The 19,937-nt window shown below is 46.7% G+C and overlaps 1 protein-coding gene across 3 annotated transcripts in view; it reads left to right on the top strand.

The window, feature by feature from the left end:
- The first annotated feature begins 9,532 nt into the window (after nucleotides 1-9,532).
- Nucleotides 9,533-19,937, top strand: part of Hic2 (HIC ZBTB transcriptional repressor 2) — a 30,497-nt gene continuing 20,092 nt past the window's right edge. For all 3 annotated transcript variants that reach the window (XM_050122984.1, XM_050122986.1, XM_050122985.1), the window contains exon 1: nucleotides 9,533-9,680. The gene's annotated coding sequence lies outside the window, so the exon portion shown is untranslated. The remainder of the gene's footprint in view (nucleotides 9,681-19,937) is intronic.

Below are 19,937 nucleotides of genomic sequence, written 5' to 3'. Positions count from 1 at the left end.
GCAGGTGGATCTCTGGGAGTTCGAGGCCAGCCTGGTCTACAAGAGCTAGTTCCAGGACAGGCACCAAAGCTACAGAGAAACCCTGTCTCGAAAAACCAAAAAATAAAAATAAAAGAAAAAGAAAAGAAAAGACAACTCATTTGAAAAAAAAAAAACTCATTTGTTCAATGAATTATCTTGTTTTCCAAAGTATGTTCTAGAAAACAACAAAAAACTGCAACTTTTTTTGGCATCTGTGAACCAAAGAAATAAATTGGTATATATATATATAGCTTTCTTTTCTCCTTTTCTTTCTTTTTTCCTTCCTTCCTTCCTTCCTTCCTTCCTTCCTTCCTTCCTTCCTTCCTTCCTTTTCTTGGAAGGCCTTACCTGGTTTGGGTATTAAGCGGATACTAGCTTCACAGAAGGAATTTGGCAGTGTTCTTTGATTTCTATTTTGTGGAATAAGTTTAGAAGAATCGATATGAGATCTTCCTTAGAAGTTAGATACAATTCAGGAGCAAATCCTCTGGATCTAGGCCTTTTATTCAAGGCAAGACTTTAAAAAGTTTCAGAGCCTGTTCCAGGACAACCAGGACTGTACAGAGAAACGCTGCCTCCAAAAGTAAATTTTAAAAAATTTTCAGATTTATTTTATGTGTATGGTTTGCTCAAATGTATGTCCGTGTATCACATGAGAAAAGGGAGTTGAGACTTGAGTTATGAACCATTATGAGCAGCCATGTGCTTTGGACTGCTGAGCCATCTCAGCCCCAGAGGGAGGCTTTTAATAATAGCTTTACTCTCATAACTTGTAATTGGTCTGTTTGCGTTATTTATACCTTCAGGGCTTAATTTTGGTAAATGTCTAGGAATTAGAAATTATCCCATTTCTTCGGGGTTATCCTGCTTTTCCAGTGTCAGTTTTCATAGTAGTAGTTTCCCATCGTGGTCTGAATTTTTGTTTGTTTTGTTTTTTGGGGCAGGGTTTCTCTGTGTAGCCCTGGCTGTCTGAGAACTCACTCTGTGGACCAGGCTGGCCTTGATCTCACAGAGATCTGCCTGCCTCTGCCTCCTGAGTGTTGGGATTAGAGGTATGCACCACCACTGCCCGGCCAGAAGTGTCTTCCTTTATCACTTTCTATTTTATTTATTTTTTGAGGCAGGGTCTGTCTGTCACTGAAATTTTAGCTCATGGATTCAGCTAAAGTGGCTGACCAGTGTGCTCTAAGGGTATCCACCCATCTGCTCCCAAGTGTTGGGGCAACAGACTGTGCCCCATGCCTACCTTTGCACTTTGGTTCTGGAAATTCAGACACAGGTCCTCAAGCTCACACTTCAGCCCCTTTACCAAATGAACCATCTTCTTGCACTTCACAGTTTTATTATCCATTAGCTGCTGATGGCCACTTAGCTTGATTATTGTAATTAGTGGCACACACACAACCAGTAATTAAAAGTCTTCCAACCAAAGTGCTCAAGGCTAGAAGGATTCAATACAGAATTCTACCAGACCTTCGGAGAAGAATAGATGTGAGTATTTCTTAATTTTGTAAAATACAAAGCCAGAGGGAAATTTCCTATTTCTTTTTATAAAGATACTATTACTCCGAAACCTAAATCCATACATTTTGATCAAGTTGGCTTCACCCCAGAGATGCAAGGATGGTTACACACATACACACACACACACACACACACACACACGCATTCTGTCGTGGCATTTCATTTGTATTTTAATAAATAAAGCTTGCCTGAAGATCAGAGAGTAAAACAGCCCCATTGGTCAGCCTTACAGATTAGGCAGTAGTAACCCATACCTTTAATCCCAGTAGCCACACTAGTTGCCATAAAAACAGGGCGGTGGGCTGGGCGGTGGTGGCACATGCCTTTAATCCCAGCACTCGGGAGGCAGAGGCAGGCGGATCTCTGTGAGTCTGAGGCCAGCTACAGAGAAACCCTGTCTCAGAAAAAAAAAAAAAGAAGTAGCCTTGTTGTAATATGATTGGCAGGCTGCGTCCCCGGCACCTGACCGCCCGCACAGCTATCTTTACCCAAAATAATTACACGGAAACTGTATTCTTTTAAACACTGCCTGGCCCATTAGTTCCAGCCTCTTATTGGCTAGCTCTTACATATTGAACTAACCCATTTCTAACAATCTGTGTAGCCCACGAGATGGCTTACCAGGAAAGATCTTAACCTGTGTCTGTCTGGAGTGGGAGAATCATGGCGACTCCTTGACTCAGCTTCTTTCTCCCAGCATTCTGTTCAGTCTACTCCACCTACCTAATTTTCTGTCCTATCAGAGGCCAAGCAGTTTCTTTATTACTTAACCAATGAAACAGCAGATAGAAAGATGACCCTCCTCCATCATAGCCTTCTTGTATAGAAATAACAGAGAAAGAAATCAGGGAAACAGCACCTTTCACAATAGCCTAAAAAAAAATCTGAAGATAACTCTAACCAAGAAGATGGAAAAAATTGTATAATCAGGTTGGAGAAATGGTTTAGATGATTAAAAGCACTGACTACTCTTTCAGAGGTTCAATTCCCAGCACCCACATGGCAGCTCACAACTGTAGCTCCAGTTCCAGGAGATCTGATACCCTCACCCAGACATACATTCAGGAAAACAGAAATGCACATAAAATAAAAATAAATAAATCAAAAGTTAAAAATTGCATAATAAAACCTTTGAGACATTGAATAAAGAAATCAAAGAACATACCAGAAGATGGAAGGATCTCAGTGTTCATGGATCCGTGGGATTAATATTGTGAAAACAGCCATCCTATGGGAAGCAATCTACAGGTTTAACTCAATTCCTATTGAAACTCTTTTTTATTTTATTTATTCTTGTTTTTGAGACAGGGTTTCTCTGTGTATCTTCGGCTATCTTGGAATTCACTCTGTAGACCAGGCTGGTGTCAAATTCACAGAGATCCACCTGCCTGTGCGCCCTGAGTGCTAGGATTAAAGGTGTGTGCCACCATGCCGGGATCCCATCCAGATTCTTTCTTTCTTTCTTTCTTTCTTTCTTTCTTTCTTTCTTTCTTTCTTTCTTTCTTTTTCTTTCTTTCTTGTTTGTTTTGGTTTTTCAAGACATGGTTTCTCCACAGCTTTGGACCCCGTCCTGGAATGAGCTGTTGTAGACGAGGTTGACCTCGAGCTCATGGAGATCTGCCTGCCTCTGCCTTCTGAGTGCTAGGACTAGAGGTGTGCTCCGGCTGTACTACAGAATTATAGTAATAAAAATAGCGTGGTATTGGCATAAAAACAAACATATTGGTCGATAGAATTGAATTGAAGTCCTAGACAAAAGCCCACACATCTTTGGACACCTGATTTTGAACAAAGAATACACAGTGGAGAGAAGATAGCATCGTCAGCAAGACAAGTGGTACTGTTCAAACTGGATGGCTTCTTGTAGACAAAGTAGATCTATATTTTACGTTCTGCATAAAATTCAGCTCTAAGTGAATCAAGGACTTAAAAAGAAGGCTGGATGCAGTTTTATTTCTTCTTTTTTTAAAAAAATATTTATTTATTATGTATATAGTGTTCTGTCTACATGTATGCCTGCTGGTCAGGAGAGGGTACCAAATCTGATTACAGATGGTTTTGAGTGACCATGTGGTCACTGGGAATTGAGCTCAGGACCTCTAGAAGAGCAAGCAGGGCTGTTAACCACTGAGCCAACTCTCCAGCCCTGAGACAGGGTTTATCTGCGTACCTCTGGAGCCTCTCCTGGAACTCATTCTGTATACCAGGCTGGCCTCGAACTCACAGAAATCCGACTGCTTCTGCCTCCCAAGTGCTGGGATTAAAGACGTGCACCACCACTGCCCAGCAAAAGTGTTTCTGAACAGAACACCAACAACACAGGTCCTGAGACTGACAATTAAGAAACGAGACCTTATGAAACTGAAAAGCTTCTGTATGGCACAGGACACCATAATTTGGTCAAAGCAACAGGCTACAGAATGAGAAAAGATTTTTACCAACTACAATTCTGATAGAAGCTGAGTATCTAAAATATATAAAGAACTAAATAACTGAATATCAAGAAAATAACGAAGCCTGGTATAGTGGCCCATGCCTTTAATCCTAGGACTCAGGAGGCAAAGACAGTCAGGTGTCTGTGACTTTGAGGTCTATATCGAGAGTTCTGGGAATGCCAGAGCTACATAGAGAGACCCTGTCTCAGAAAAAGAAAGAATAGGATACAGAACTAAGCAGAGAGTTGTTGAAACACAAATAGCTGGGAAACACAGAAATACTTGACATCCTTCTTCTTCGGGGAAAAGCAAGTTAAACTACTGTGAGATTTTATCTTATACCAGTCAGAATGGCCAAGATCAACAAAACAAATGACAGTTCATGTTAGTAAGGATGCTGGGAAAGGCTCATCTACTGTGGGTGGGAATGAAAACTTGTACAACCACTATTGAAATCAGTGTGGTGATTCCTCAGAAGTCTGTAAACTGATCTACCTCAAGATCTAGCTATACCACTTTCAGGCATACACCCAAAGGGCTTTTCATCTTACTAGAGACCTTTCTCATCCGCAGTTACTGCTGCTCCATTCATAATAGCCATAACTAGAAACAGCCTAGCTGTCTGTCAACTGGTGAATAGATAATTGAAACGTGGTACATTTACACAATGGAAAATTATTCAACTGTTAATTTAAAAAAAAATTACAAGCCAATAGAGCTAGAAAACATATTCTGGCCAGGTGGTGATGGCGCACACCTTTAATCCCAGCACTCGGGAGGCAGAGGCAGGTGGATCTCTGTGTGTTTGAGGCCAGCCTGGTCTACAAGAGCTAGTTCCAGGACAGGCTTTAAACCTACAAATTTGGTATCCTTTTTCTTAAATGTGTGTTAGCTTTTTTTGTTTTATTCTATTTTGTTTTATGAGATAGGATTTCTCTGTGTAACAGCCCTGACTGTCCTGGAACTCTAACTCACTAGTGTGGTGGGAGTTGGGCACCAACCACACCAGCCCTCAGGAGGCAGATTCAGGAAGATCTACGTGAGTATGATACCAGCTTGATCTACAAATCGAGTTCCGGAGTTCCGCAACAGCCAAGGTTACGGAATGAGACCTTGTGTCAAAGAAAACAAACTAAGTCAGGTGGTGGTGCCCTTCTTTAATCCCAGCATCTAGGCAGAGGCAGGCAGATTTCAGTGAGTTCAAGGCCAGCCTAGTGTACAGAGTGAGTTCCAGGACAGCCAAAGCTGTTACACAGAGAAACCCTGTCTCAAGAAACAAAACAAAACAAAACAACAAAACCCCAAACCAAACCACCAAACCAACAAAATGAAAACAACCAGCCCCATAAAAGAAATGAAGGAGGGTGGGAAGAGCTGGGAGAAGCTGGGGAAGGGGAAAAGGCATGAGCAGAATACATTGTATGTAAAAAGTTACAAAAGAGGCAAACCAATAGAAAGCGTAAAAGGAAGCACCTCAGGAAGCCACTGACCTAGCTATCCCGGGAGTGAAACAGCTGGACCATACAGCAGTTCTAGTTTTCATTTTTATTAATGTTTTTATTAGCATAAAGTAAATGCATGTAATAATGGATCTCGTGGCATTGTCACACATTTATATAGTGTATTTCCATCACAATCACCCTATTACCCTCTGCTGTCTCCCTCCCATTTCCTCTGACCTATTCCTTTTACTAACCTGTCACTAACCTGTCTTGGCTCTACTTTATTTTTTCTGGTTTGTAACTTAGTGATTTTTTTTTAAGATTTATTTATTTATTGTGTATACAACATTCTGCCTTCATGTATGCCCACACGCTAGAAGAGGGCGTCAGATCTCATTACAGATGGTTGTGAGCCACCATGTGGTTGCTGGGAATTGAACTCGTGACCTCTGGAAGAGCAGCCTGTGCTCTTAACCACTGAGCCATCTCTCCAGCCCGTTTTTTTTTTTTTTTTTTTTTTTGAGACAGGGTTTCTCTGTAGCTTTGGAGCCTGTCCAGGTCTTGTAGATCAGGCTGGCCTCAAACTTGCAGAGATCAGCCCATCTCTGCCTCCCGAATGCTGGGATTAAAGGTATGCACCACCACTGTCTGGTGTGACTTAGTGAATTTAACTGGAGGGGCTTACAGGAGGATAAGTGAATACTGATTTATGAGAGTCAGGACAACTTACCACGACTAACGCTCTGAAGAAAATGTTTCTTCCTGCGATCACCATTAAGGAGTGGCAGGGTCTTGTGAGCCTTTCTCCCCGACTCGTGGGAAGAGTTTTAGTTTTGTTATTTTCAAAAAGTAGCAGCACTTGGGAGGCAGAGGCAGGCGGATCTCTGTGAGTTCGAGACCAGCCTGGTCTACAAGAGCTAATTCCAGCAGGACAGGCTCCAAAACCACAGAGAAACCCTGTTTCGAAAAAAAAAAAAACCAAAAAAAAAAAAATCAAAAAGTAGATTCCCTCTCTCTCTCTCTCTCTCTCTCTCTCTCTCTCTCTCTCTCTCTCTCTCTCTCTCTTCTATAGAGGGTCTTTCTGTGTAGCCCTGGTTGTACCGGAACTCTCTTTGCTGACCAGACTGACCTCCAACTCAGAAACTGCCTTTGCCTCCTGAGTGCTGGGTTTAAAAGTGTATACCACCACTGACTGGCAAAAAACTAGATTTCTCTTATGTGTCTGTGTGTAGGTATGTTCAAGTGAGTGCAGGTGCCCAAGAAGGCCAGATGAGGACACTGGATTCCATGGAGTTGGAGTTACTGGCAGTTGTGAGCCACTTAACATGAGCTCTGGGACCTGAACTCTGATCCTCTTCAAGCAGAGTACTCTTAACTGCTGAGCCTCTCTCCAGTCCCTTGTCTTAGTATTTTGAGGAAACTGCATACCAATTTCCCAAGTGGCTGGCCTGATTTACATTTCAACCAAGAGAGTATAAGGTATAAGGTCCCTCCTACCCCACCATCATCATTTTTTAAATGATGAGGACTTGTTGTTGTCTTTTTTGTTCGTTTGTTTTTTGAGAAAGGTTTCCCTGTGTAACTTTCCTCTCAGTCCTGGAACTAGCTCTAGTAGACCAGGCTGGCCTTGAACTGAAGGAGATCCACCTGCCTCTGCCACCCAGAGTGCTGGGATTGAAGGCGTGTGCCACCACTGCCCAGCATTCAATGTGGATATTTTTTGTTTTGTTTTGTTGTTTTTGAGACATCTCACTATTCTTGGGTTCAAAGTAGTTTGTTTGTTTGTTTCATGCCTGAGAGTGTTTTGATGCATTTATGTATGTGTTTCATGCGGGGCTAAAAGAGGTTAGAGGTTAGAAAAAGGGACTGAAGAATCTCCTGGAACTGGCATTATGGATGATGTGTGGATACAGGGAACTGTCTTTGGGTTCTCTGCAAGTCTGCGAGAGGAGCAAGTGTGGGTTTTTTTTTTGATACAGGGTTTCTCTGTGTAGCTTTTTTGGAGCCAGTTCTGAAACTTGCTCTGTAGACCAGGCTGGCCTTGAAGTCACAGAGATCTACCTGTCTCTGCCTAGCAAGTGCTGGAATTAAAGGTGAGTACCACAGCCATCCAGCAGAGCAAGAGTTCTTAATCCAAGGTACCTCTGGAGGCCTTGCCTCAGCATCTTGAATATTGAAGTTTTAGGAGTGAGCCACCTTACCTATTTCTGGTTTTGCCCTAGCAGCAAGGTATTTTTATTACTACTAAAACTCTGTCTTATAACTTGAAATATTTCTTTCTTTCTTTTGGTTTTTCGAGACAGGGTTTCTCTGTGGCTTTGGAGCCTGTCCTGGAACTAGCTCTGTAGACCAGGCTGGTCTCGAACTCACAGAGATCTGCCTGCCTCTGCCTCCCAAACTTGAAATAGTTCTATATCTTCAGCATTAGTCTTTTTGCTCAAGATTGTTTTGGGTAATCTTATTCCCCCATAAATTCATTCATTTGTGTGTTTATGTGTGCTTCTTTATAAATTTTAGGATTGCCTATATTTTGTTTTTGTTTTTCTAAACAAGGTTTCTGTGTAGACCAGAGTGGCCTCAAACTCGAGTTCTGCCTACCCCTGTCTTTGGATTGTTGGGAGCAAACCTGTGTGCCACCACCACCCAGCTTTAATGTGTATTTCTTTGGTTAGAAGAACATTTGACTTTTTTTGGGGGGGGGGTCGTCGGATGTTTTTCTTTTTCCTTGAGTTTTTTTGGTGCGGATTGTTGGGACAGGGTCTCACTATGTAACCTTGGGTGGCCTGAAGCTCCTGACATATTTTTAATTTTATTTTTTCCAGACAGGGTTTTACTGCGTAGTCTGGCTGATTCCAAACTCATTATGTAGGCCGGATGAGTTTTCAATTCGCAGAGATCTGCCTGTTGCAGCTTTCAGAGTTCTGGGACTAAAGACAAGCACTTTCACCATTTCGTTTTAAATCTATTGTAGTCTTATCAGTTCTAGGCACTGTGTAGGCATGGTGTTCTACTTCTTCCCTGGTACAACTGACAGCAGTAGCTTTATAATTTGCTCTAATATGTGAGGACAAATGTATCTTTATTTCTGGTTTTTTGGTGTCTCAAAATGGGTAAGATGATAGTTGTTTTTAGCTATGTATTCCGGTAGACTAAGAATTTTAAGTCTATGGGCTTGAGAGATGGCTTCGCAGTTGAGAGCACTGATTGCTCTTCCAGAGGATCCTGGTTCAATTCCCAGCATCCACAAGCAGCTCACAGCTATCTGTAACTCCAGTTCCTGGAGACCTGACACCTAGCTTCGGAGCCTGTCCTGGAACTAGCTCTTGTAGACCAGGCTGGCCTCGAACTCACAGAGATCTGCCTGCTTCTGCCTTCCGAGTGCTGGAATTAAAGGTGTGCTTGGTTCTTACTGGGCTGTCTTTTGACCCTTGGGACCTGCTGTAATCACCGGAAAACTTGGATAAGCATAGGGTGTATTGGGACCTCCTGGTCCTCTGAGCAAGCCGGGTCGACCTTCCAGGGTGTGGTCACAAGGACCCCAGGAGGCATTGGGGTTAGAACTCCTGGGCTTTTCTTTAAAATCAGAACCACTCCAAGCCTTCGGACATCTCAGACCGTGGAGCCGGCAGTCTTCGGGGACTAAACGTTACAGACTGGGCTACTCCGCATAGTTGAAGAACCAAGGGACGCAAACGGATCTGAGAGGTGAGGCGCAGGCCACTTGAAGGTAGGTTGTGATGGTGTTGGGGGTTCTGAAGGGTCAGGGTCAGGCTCAAAAAGGAGCAGTCTTCCGTTTGGGATAGAGAACAGGGTCACTGTTCCACAGGGGGTGCGGGTCAAGTATTTCGCGGTGCGGTTGCCGTCGTCAGGTTCTGGAGCCTGGGTCGGGATTCGGTCGGCGTCCGGGTTAGAGCTCCCGGGGCCTCCCGTGCACCCCTCCCCCATCACGCTGTCCAGCAGCCACCCTGCCCTCCCGGGATTCAGCCCTCTCCGCGGCCCCGCCCAGTCTCAGGGGTCCGCCCCCACGAGGGCCCGCCCCTAGGTCCGCCCCGATGCTCGCCCATTCAGATGTGGGTCAGGGGTGAGCGGGTGGAGCTGACGTCACAAGCTTCCAAGATGGCGCGGAGCGGGCGGCTGTGAGCGGCGCTCTGAGCGCGCTGGGCGGGGAGCCGAGCCGGGCCGGCGGCGGGCGGACAGGGCGGGCGCGTGCGGCGCAGGCCGGGCGCCGACGAGTAGGGGCCGCTGGCAGGCCCATGAGGTAAGCGGCGTCCTCAAGTGAGGGGGGCGCGGGCCGGGCGCGCTCCCGGAGAGGGGGGCGTGGGCGCGCGTGGGACGAAGCGCGCGCACGGCCCCTAGTCCCGAACCGAGGCGCACGCGGGACCCCGGACGGGCGGGTGCTTTGTGGCCCAGGTGCCCGGCGACTTGCGGGCAGCATGGGACTCCGGGCACAAAGCTCCCGGGGCCGCGCCAGTCCTGGGGCGCGAGTCTGTGGTGCGGGGGTCGACGGGGTAGCGGGCGCCGGCTCTTTGTGCCTTTTCATTAGCAATCTAATCCGAACGGCGTTGGGCGAGCTGTGCTGCCTGACAGGCGGGCGGACTCCCATTATGCAAACGGCTGTGTGCCTGCGGCTGCCCCTCGCTGGGACGTTTTTCAGAACTGCGCTTGTGTACGGTCTGCTGTCCTTTACCTCTAGTCCCCTACCTGGCTGGGAGACTGGCCGTGGCCGGGACACGGACGGGCTCGGAGGGTCCGGCTTCGAGGCTGGGTGGGCTTTCTGCCCTGCCCCCAGACCTTTGCTGTAGGCAGCCGCCTGGCAGGAAGAGAGATGGGCTTGGGGGAAGGGGGAGGGTGGCAGGAGGAAGGGACTGGCTGGCTCAGGGAGTGAGCTGAGGGGCCCTAGCTTGTCATTCTCTGTTTATCTTCCAAAATGGTTCATATGCACACAGGCCTGGGTGTGTGTGCTGGGGGAAATGCCTCTCCCAGGGGGGCACTGACTTAACGTACTTGGAGAGATTGAGGCCAGATAATACTCCCAGCAGCCCCACCCAGAACAGTTTTGGACTGCCTCGAGAGTCCGGTGCTGATCTCGGCTGGCCGGAGAGATTTAGAAGTTATTTACTCACGTCTTCTGCCCCCTTCTTCACAGTGTCTTTTCTAGTTATAATTGTCAGGCGCATTTGGAAAGCGGTGTTCCAGGCCCCTCACTCCCAAACAGCAGGAGGGGTGTTACACGGAGAGGCCACCCCCACTGACATATGTGGTGGTGGGGGAGGGGCGGCTCCTTGCCTGTAGGAATCCTGTGGCTGTGGATTGTTTCTGGGGTTTGTTAGCTGTGTCTTTTGCTCCTAGGGCAGGGAGATCGGGTAGGTAGCGGAGGGGTTCACCCTCTAGGCTGAACTTGGGACTTCCCGTCTGGGACACCGGATGGAGGAGGGATGGAACCAAATCCTAGAGGGATGCCAAATTCATTATTGCTCTGATTTCCCCTGGCTTTGCCTCTCCCCTGTTCTTATCTGCCTGTATCTGGAATCCGTGGCTTTCAAACAGACATTTTTAGGATCGTAGGCTGGGTGACCACTCTAGCCCTGGCTCAAGGAGAAAAAGTATGCTGGGTGGAGCTGGGCTTCTGCAGTAGTCTGAAGTAAGCAGAGGGGCCAGCCTGGCCTCTAGAGACAAACGTGTGACTAGCAGAGTCCTTCAAACTAGGATTTCTGCAAGAAGTCATGTTGCCTGCAGGTGATCTTTCTGTCCTGTGCAGTTCAAGTTTTCATGAAAACCTACAAGGTTTTTCCAGAAAAGCTGGGAAGAGTCTTTGCCTCCCTGCTTGTGGTAAGTGGGGTCAGCACTGTTTGCTCAGCTTTCTGCTTGGCCTCCTGGCTTTCTACAGGCTGGTGGTACGGTGTTGGAGAGTGCTTGTCGACCTGCTCCTCTGGCTGTTGGAGTGCTGCTGTGTGCCCAGAATTCCTTCCTGCAGTGTTTTCCTGCCAGTTGTTGGGACTTGTATATTAGTCACTGAGCATTTATGAGCAGTTCCTGAAAAGAAAAATCTTCTGTTTGCTGGCTTCGCATAGAGGAAAAAGCAGCTTGAGGGAGCCCTGCGTTGAATTAAAGCCAAGCTAAAATGGTTTGCTGGAAGGCCAAGATGAGGTGCAGGCAGGCAGAGGTAATGTATCCCATGCTGCCTTGGAGTACCTGCTCTGAGGACAGGTAGGCAGGATACCTTCCTCACTTCCTGGTCTTGGCCAACAGCCTAGCCTCTTCCACAGGCTGCAATCCTAGATTAATCCTCACATAGTGTTTTCTTTCCACAGATCAGATTTCTCATTTTGTTAATAAGCACAGCCTCTGATCCACTTGTAGTCAGCTGTTGTGGACCGAGAGCAACAGGGTCTTGCATTATTGAGCTGCAGGGAATGCTGTGGATCTCCCTGAGACTTTATTGCCTGTCAAGGTCAGGCTTGAGGGGGTGAGGTTAGGGGCATGAAGTACCTTTTCCCCTTTTAACTGGAGTTGGAGTTTGTTAAGAGATGTGCTGGCACGCACCATTACTCCCAGCACTTGTGGAGGCAGAGGCAGGTGGATCTCTGAGTTCTAGGACAATTGAAGATACAGAGAAATCCTGTCTTAGAAAACCCCAAGAGAGAGAGGTTATTACTTTCATTTATTTTTTATATGTATGCATGCTTGCATGCATGCATGTATGTATGTGGACTGCAGTCTGCTAGAGGTCGGAGGGACAATTCGCAGGCGTGGTGCTCTTCCACCTGTGCAGTTCACTCTGCAGTCAACCTTGGACAGTGACGACCCTCTTCCCCACCTTACCACCCACTTCTAAGACAGAGACAGCTTGAATGTAACCTGTGATTATGAGAGGATTGACACGGGCAGTGTGGGTGGCAGGCATAGTGGGAGGGGCCGCTTGTAGGCTGGAGGAGGGCACTAGATGCCATGCTAGGTTTTTTTTTTTTTTTAATTTTGTTTTGTTTTTCATGACAGGGTTTTTCAGTGTAATTGCCTTGGCTATCTTGGAACTCACAGAGATCCACCTGCGGCTTTCCCCTGAGTGCTGGGATTAAAGGCATGGGCTAGCATCCATGCTAGGTTCTTGGTGGCAGAGCTGAGGGATTTTTTTCTTCTTTTTATTGCATTTATTTATTTGTTATATGTATGTGTGTTTGCTGCCTGCGGGAGCTGTTGTTGCTCTCTTTCTTCCATGTGGGTCTCAGAGATTGAACTCAGATTGCCAGACTTGGCAGCAGGCAACTTTACCCTGTCTTGCCAGCCTTGTTTTTGTTGTTTTAGATAAGGTATCACTGTGTACCCAGATATGCCTCAGACTTGTGCTCCTGTCTCAGCCTTCCAGAATGTTGCAGATATAGTGTGCCCCTTCTTGGGTAGCTGAGATGAGGGTTTTTCTTTTAAAGGCTGTGGTACTGTGAAGGATGGGCTAGGCTAATAATGGTCAGGAGATCCTGGAAAACATGATCTTGCAGGTGTTTGAGCCTTGGGTGCGCCACTGCCCTCCAGATGTGAGACTCTTACAAACTTTATATTTACTCAGCCACGTTTTCGAAACTTAGCCCCTATGGCATGTCTGAACTGTGCTGGCTTTTCTGCCCTCTGGTGCTCACAGACTTGTGTACCACTGCTCTGCTTTTAAGGCCTAGTGATAGGTGTCATTCCAGTTCAGCAGGGTTCTCCTGAGACTGAGGCTAATAACTTGCTGGGGTTGGAGGGTAAATGCCTTTAACTTGAGAGCCTTTGTTACATGATGTCTGTAGATACTCGAGCTCAGACCTGGGAGGGATGTTAGAGAACCTTTTCTCCCAGAAAGACTGGATTTCTATTAGAATCTTTTAAACAAGCCTTTTAGACAAGTTTGTCTGTATTAACTGGTGTGTGGGGGGTGGGAGGGAGAAGGAAGCTTGCCCAAAGTTTAGGAAAGGTCCCTAAAGAGCAACTGTTTTCTTGAGCCTGCTGGGAGATGGGCATGGGGAACCCTAGTAAGCTTGATTCCCTGAAGGCCATACACTGCCACAGCCCAGAAAGATATGGAAAGGTACGGGTAGATCCTAGGAAGGGCATGACTAGAGTGAATGGGTGTGTGACCCCATGACCCTTCCTGGGACCTTCAGGAAGTCCACCATAACGGATGAAACTACTCTAGGACATGGTTTCAGGCTTGAAGAATGAGACTGGGGATCTTTTAACCTTCAAGGTGAGAAAGGGTGAGTCAGCCCCTTGCATCTAGGCCAGAAGTCCCTCCGGTGCGGTGGAAATGGGTGTAGGTCCTTGTTTTCCTGATTGACAGTGAGCTACCTTAGAAGAACTTTTTCTGTGGGGGTATGGAAAGGCAGGCTGTTCTTCAGGTTGCCATGTCTGTCCTGGGATTGCCAGAGTGACAAGGATGAAAGGTCCAGGTGAGAGCGAGCCTACTGTGTGGCTGGAAGGGCTGCTGGCTCAGTGAGTACAGCTGCAAGAAGAGTTGTTCTTTGTGGGTCTGGGGCCTCAGGCCTCCTTCCTAGCAGCACCAGTGGTCAGATGCTCTGGCTGGTGGGAGGGGCCGCTCCCACTTCCATATAGGGGGTCTGAGCCCTGTTGGAATGTTCTCAACCCAGTTCTGGGCTCTTCAGGTGAAGGACCCCATAACTTGAACCCTGTTCATGGTCTTTGCAACTCCCTTATCCTGCCGCTTGGAAGCAGGTGGATTCCTGGTGAGTTCTCATGTGCACAAAGTAAATGAAAAGGGAGGGTGGGACCTGAGACCTCAGGGACCTCTCCTTATGTGGACAGAGTGTCCATACTGTGTGGGATGGACTGCATGTAAGCCTGACACTGTTGACTTCATCTTTGGGGAGCTCAGTTTATCCCTAAATGGGTCCTCTGTTTTCTGCAGTGAAACTGGTATGTGGTCAGTTTTGAGAACCACTGCCCCACCAAGTGGCATATCTTTGTTTATAACAGAACCAAGCAAAAGATTGAGCGATAAGACTAAGTAGGCTCTGCTGTTAACGATTTGGAAAGGCACAGTGGGGTTAGCAGTTACCCGGTGAATGAATGAATGGACATGGCAGATTCTTGGCCAGTAGAGCACTGAACAGAGAGGGTGAGTAACAGGGCCTGAGCATACACACACTGAGGGGCCACCTCCTTCCCTGTGCCCCAAGATTCTGTCTCACCAACCCTCTAACCTGGGCTTCCATAGCTGTCTGACCTTGGCTTGGTTACATTCTTGGGTTCCCATTGGCCTCCTTTGTAACCTGGCTTTGTCTGACAAGCCCACCTTGACCCCAGCTGAGATGTGACTCTAGATAGATAGGCACTGCTGGGACCGCTGCCTCTGGTCCCCTTGTCCTCAATGTCCCTGGGGGAGACGTTGGTCCTGGAGGTAGTTTCTGGGCTACCTTATATAGGCAAGGTAAGGTGCGTGAACTTCCACTAAGGGCTGGAAGGAAGGGTGGGTGATGAGAAAGGATGTGAGCAGGGTTTCGGACTTTGCCTCTGTAGGAACAGAGCAGTGGGATGCCCTGGTGTTTAGTTTGCGTTTATTGAAGTTATGGCAATAATTGTTTGACAGGAGTGTATGTCAAGACCCCTGGGTGTACTGTCATGGTGATGTCCTGGGTAGGAAGTGTGGTCCTTCAGAGGAGGCACAGCAGCTTAGGTAGAGGCAGTAAAGGAAGAGGGTAGTAGGGACCCAGGCAGAGCGACTTTTCCGCTGCGTGGATCTTGGTAGACTAGCTTGAACAAACTTTCGTGAGTAGAAGCTGCTTGCTTGGTGGTGGTGGTGGTGGGGTTTAAACCCAAGGTGCCCATAATATCCTTTGCCTCTATTGTGTGACACCATACCTACTTTTCTCTAGGCTAGACAGACACTATTAACTGAGCTACAGCCCCAACCCCACCTTTTGCTTCTGCAGGAAGCTGGTGCAGGTGCTCTTGGAGCTTTCCAGAGAAGGGAGTGGTAGAAGAAGGGTGGCCCTTACCCTTGATCAGCCTTGTGGTGGGCATGTTAGGCCTGAGTTTTTTTTTTTTTTCTTTTTTTCTGAGTTTAATCCTTAGAACATACCTGTGCAGCCCTAATCATTTGATTAGCCCCTGTTGTACAAATGATGGTACAGTTCTAGCAGTGAGTTGTGTGTGGGAGCTTTCACACAGTCTGAGGGCACCTTTTTCTGAGTGGTACTGGGTTGTAATGCTGCTTTTTCTTTCTTGGGATAGGATCTCACTGTGTAGCTCTGGTTGTCCTGGAATCTCTTATGTAGATCAGGCTGGTTTCAAACTCACAAGAGGTTCATCTGCCTCTGCCTCCTGGGTGCTGACATTAAAGGCATGTGCCACCACCACCTAACTTCATTTTTTTAATTAAAAGTTTTATTACAGTAGTTTTCTCTTCCCCTTCCACCCTCCAATACTTTCCATGTACACTACCCCCTTGTTCCCTCTTAAATTCATGGTCTCGTTTTGTTACTGTTGTATATGTGTATGTGTGTAAATATATAAATACTAAGTCTATTTAGTACTTTTACATATGTGATTTCAGTGCTCACCACTTGGAATGAGATAATCCATTGGGGGAGTGGTTTATCTCTAGGGACTAATTCTCTTACCAATCAGTACTATAGTTGCCTATAGTTCTTTGTCTACTGGTGGGTCCTTCTGTGATTTCTCCCTTCCACAATAGCGTGCCTGTCTGTTTCTTAGAGTTTTTGCATGGTGTTCTGGACCCTTAGGTGCAGGAGCTGTTATAGATGTGTGTATCCTTGGGTCTGGGTATCTCTGCATTTTGGCCAGTTGGTTGTGACCTCCCTTTTTTTGTGGGGGGGGACGGACACAAGTCTCACTATGTAGTCTTTGCTGACCTGGAACCCCTGCTTCTGCCTCCTGGACTGTGGGCTACCATACAAGGCTCAAGACTTTTTGGGAGGTTTTTGGTTTGTTTCATATTTTCTTTTGTGCCTGGTGTGGTGGCTCATGCTTTTAATGAGCCTGATCTGCAGATCTTTGGTGTCCCAGGACAGCCAAGGCTGCACAGAGGAACACTCACTGTCTTGAAAAACAAAACAAACAAAATTTTTTTTTGTGTGTTTGGGTGGTGTTGGCAACGGTATGTGGGTGTGTGCTGTAACATGCAGGTGGAAGTCAGAAGGCAACTTACAGGAGCCAGGTCTCCCCAGGACTGGACTCAGGCTGTAAAGCTTATGAGTTCTGCCAGACCTTTTTGTTTTCCTTTCTTTTTCCCAAGACAGGATTTCTCTGTGTAGCTTTGGAACCTGTCCTGGTACTCACTCTATAGACCAGGTTACCCTCGAACTCACAGAGATCCACCTGTCTCTGCCTCCCAAGTGCTGGGATTAAAGGTGTGTGCCACCACTGCCTGCGTCCTTTTTTCCTTAAATTAGTTTATATGACCCATGGGAGTCAGCTCTCTGTTTCTTCTTTGTGCATTCTGGGAATCAAACTTAGGTCTGGTACAAGCATGTACCTTTATATGATCTTGCTGGCCCACAAATGAGGTTTTCTTTTTCCTTTAAAATTACATCATCTTTTTTAGAGGGAAGAGTGTTGCACATGACCGGGTCAGGGAGCAACTTGAGAGAGTAGGGTCTCTTCATTATATGAGTTTCAGTATCTAATTCAGGTATCTAGACTTGGCAGCAAGCACCTTTACTGGATGTACTGTCTTGCTGACCCTGGCTGAGGGTTTTTATTTTATTTTTATTTTTTTAAAGATTTATTTATTATACATACAGTGTTCTGGCATGGAGGGCACCAGATCTCATTACAGATGGTTGTGAGCCACCATGAATTGAACTCAGGACCTCTGGAAGAAGCCTGTGCTCTTAACCTCTGAGCCATCTCTCCAGCTCCATGGCTGAGGTTTTTAGTTCAAGTGTAATGGCTCAAAGCTGAAGGGTTCCCCCACCTCAGGGGCTAGAAGGCAGAGAAGGCTTCCCTAAACCTTAAAGATTTAGCTTTAATAATAACAGCCCCTTCTGGGATTTCTGGTCTCTAGCACGGTACCTTTGCAGAGGAACTGCAAGAGAGTGCCTTGGTGAAAACCTGGGGACTGTACTTCAGACCTGACAGCCTTCTCTTCTCCTACGATACCTGACAACCTTCCCTTTTTTTTTTTTTTTTTTTTTTTGTTTTGTTTTGTTTTGAGACAGGGCTTCTCTGTGTAGCTTTGACTGTCCTGGAACCCCTCCACAGACCAGGTTGGCCTTGAACTCAGAGATCCACCTGCCTCTGCCTTCCGAGTGCTGGGATTAAAAGGGTGCCACGCCAGCTCTCCTAGCATTTTTTTCTATTTATTTATGGTTGTGAGCCACCATGTGGTTGCTGGGAATTGAACTCAGAACCTTTGGAAGAGCAGGCAATGCTCTTAACCGCTGAGCCATCTCTCCAGCCCTCCTTGTATTTTTTTCAATGTGGGCGAAAGAGGGGTGCTCAGTCACTGCCCCTGGTGGTATTGGGAGCAGGGTGTCCTAAGTAGATGAGCCCAGGGGCTGGAACAAGGATGGGAGAAACTGAGCCACAGCCTTCTGAAAGTGCCTCCAGGTGATCAGGCACTGGGCTTGGATTGCCCTTTGACTGTGATGAGTGAACCTAAACTCCAGAAGGCCAGGTGTGAGCCTGAGGCAGCCCCTGTACTGCTGAGGGGAGAGGATTGTTTCCAAAGTCCCACATTCCATGCATGTATGGACGCTGATAAGAGCTCACTGCTTGCTTAGCCTTCTTTGGGTAGAAGGGGACTTTGACTTCATGCCCCCAGCAGGCAGAATGCTCATCCACACATCCTGCTTCCTGGTAGCACCCTTCCCCCACTGGTCTCTGTTGTACCCACAGCCCCAGAGCCTGAGATGCCGTTTCAAACAACCCTTTCGTTCATTTATTTAAAAATTGTTATTCTAGCTTAGGGGTTCTCAGCCTTCCTAATGCTGTGACCCTTTAATATAGTTCCTCATGCTGTGATCACAGCCATAAAATTATTTTGTTGCTACTTCATAATTGTTATTTTGCTATTTTTATAATATTTTGCTATTAATTGTAATAAGTATCTGATATGCAGGATATCTGATACTTGACCCCCAAATGGATTGAGAACCACTGCTCTACCTGGATGCATGCCTTGATCCTAGCTCTTGGAGACAGAGGCAGGTAGGGCTCTGAGTTCCAGGCTCTCCAAGGCTACACAGTGATACCCTATCTCAGTTTTAAAAAAAAAAAGTTGTTACACTTTAAAGTTTGCTAGAAAGCCAGTTTATCTAGGATTTTGACATTTTCATGGAAAAAATATTGCAATGTCAGCCAGGAGGTGGTGGCACATACCTTTAATATCAGAATTCTAAGGCAGAGGCAGGCAGACAGACCTCTGAGTTGGAGGCCAGCATTGTCTAGAGGACAGCCAGGGCAATACAGAAACCAAACCCTGACTCGAAAAACTACCACCACCAACCAAAAAAGGCAAAAGCTGGGCACGGCGCATTCCTGTAATCCCAACACTCAGAAAGTGGAGGCAGGAGGAGTAGGAATTTATGGCTAGCCTGGGCTATATGAGACCATGTCTGAAAACCAGAAGAACATCCCGAAGAATATTGTGACAGGGTTTTTTTTTTATATTTATTTTTTATGTATACAATATTCTGTCTGTGTGTGTGTCTGCAGGCCAGAAGAGGGCACCAGACCTCATTACAAATGGTTGTAAGCCACCATATGGTTGCTGGGAATTGAACTCAGGTCCTTTGGAAGAGCAGGCAATGCTCTTAACCTCTGAGCCATCTCTCCAGCCCCCCCCCCTTTTTTTTTTTTTTTTTTTTTGGTTTATCGAGACAGGGTTTCTCTGTGGTTTTGGAGCCAAAACCTGTCCTGGAACTAGCTCTTGTAGACAAGAGCTGGTCTCGAACTCACAGAGATCCGCCTGCCTCTGCCTCCCGAGTGCTGGGATTAAAGGTGTGCGCCACCACTGCCCGGCTTGTGATAGGGTTTTTAACTTCGAGGGCTGATAAGTGGGGCTAACTAGGGTGGGCAGGAGGGGAGGTGTACAAACAAGTGCCTCAGCTGATGCTGGCATCAGGTGAGGAGCAGAAGAAAGGAAGAGGAAGGGACTTAGGTGGAAAGGTCATCCATTGGAGGGCATGGCGTATAGGCTTCTCATGACATTTTGGAAGGATGAGGTGGTTTCAACACCTCAGGGAAGAGCTGAATCTAAGGCTGAGCTTGAACTTTAAGGAAAGTGGTAGTGTGGAGTGACGATGTATATCTGAGAAGGATGACATGATGAATTGAACTCAATCAGAAGGGCAGAAACTCAATACTCTATGTGGGTTTTTTGTTTTGTTTTGTTTTGTTTTTGCTTTTTTCGAGACAGGGTCTCTGTGGTTTTGGAGCCTATCCTGGAACTAGCTCTTGTAGACCAGGCTGGTCTCGAACTCACAGAGATCCACCTGCCTCTGCCTCTCTATGTGGGTTTTTTGGGATGGGCCTCAGGAGAGGGTTTTTCTAGACATGGGTT

This window comes from Alexandromys fortis, unplaced genomic scaffold (assembly GCF_014885135.2).
Source record: "Alexandromys fortis isolate MF-2015 unplaced genomic scaffold, M_Fortis_MF-2015_v1.1 scaffold_219, whole genome shotgun sequence".
In the NCBI taxonomy this organism is placed as follows: Eukaryota; Metazoa; Chordata; class Mammalia; order Rodentia; family Cricetidae; genus Alexandromys; species Alexandromys fortis.
Note: the sequence above shows the minus strand (reverse complement) of the source record. Positions and strands in the feature narration are given on the sequence as shown.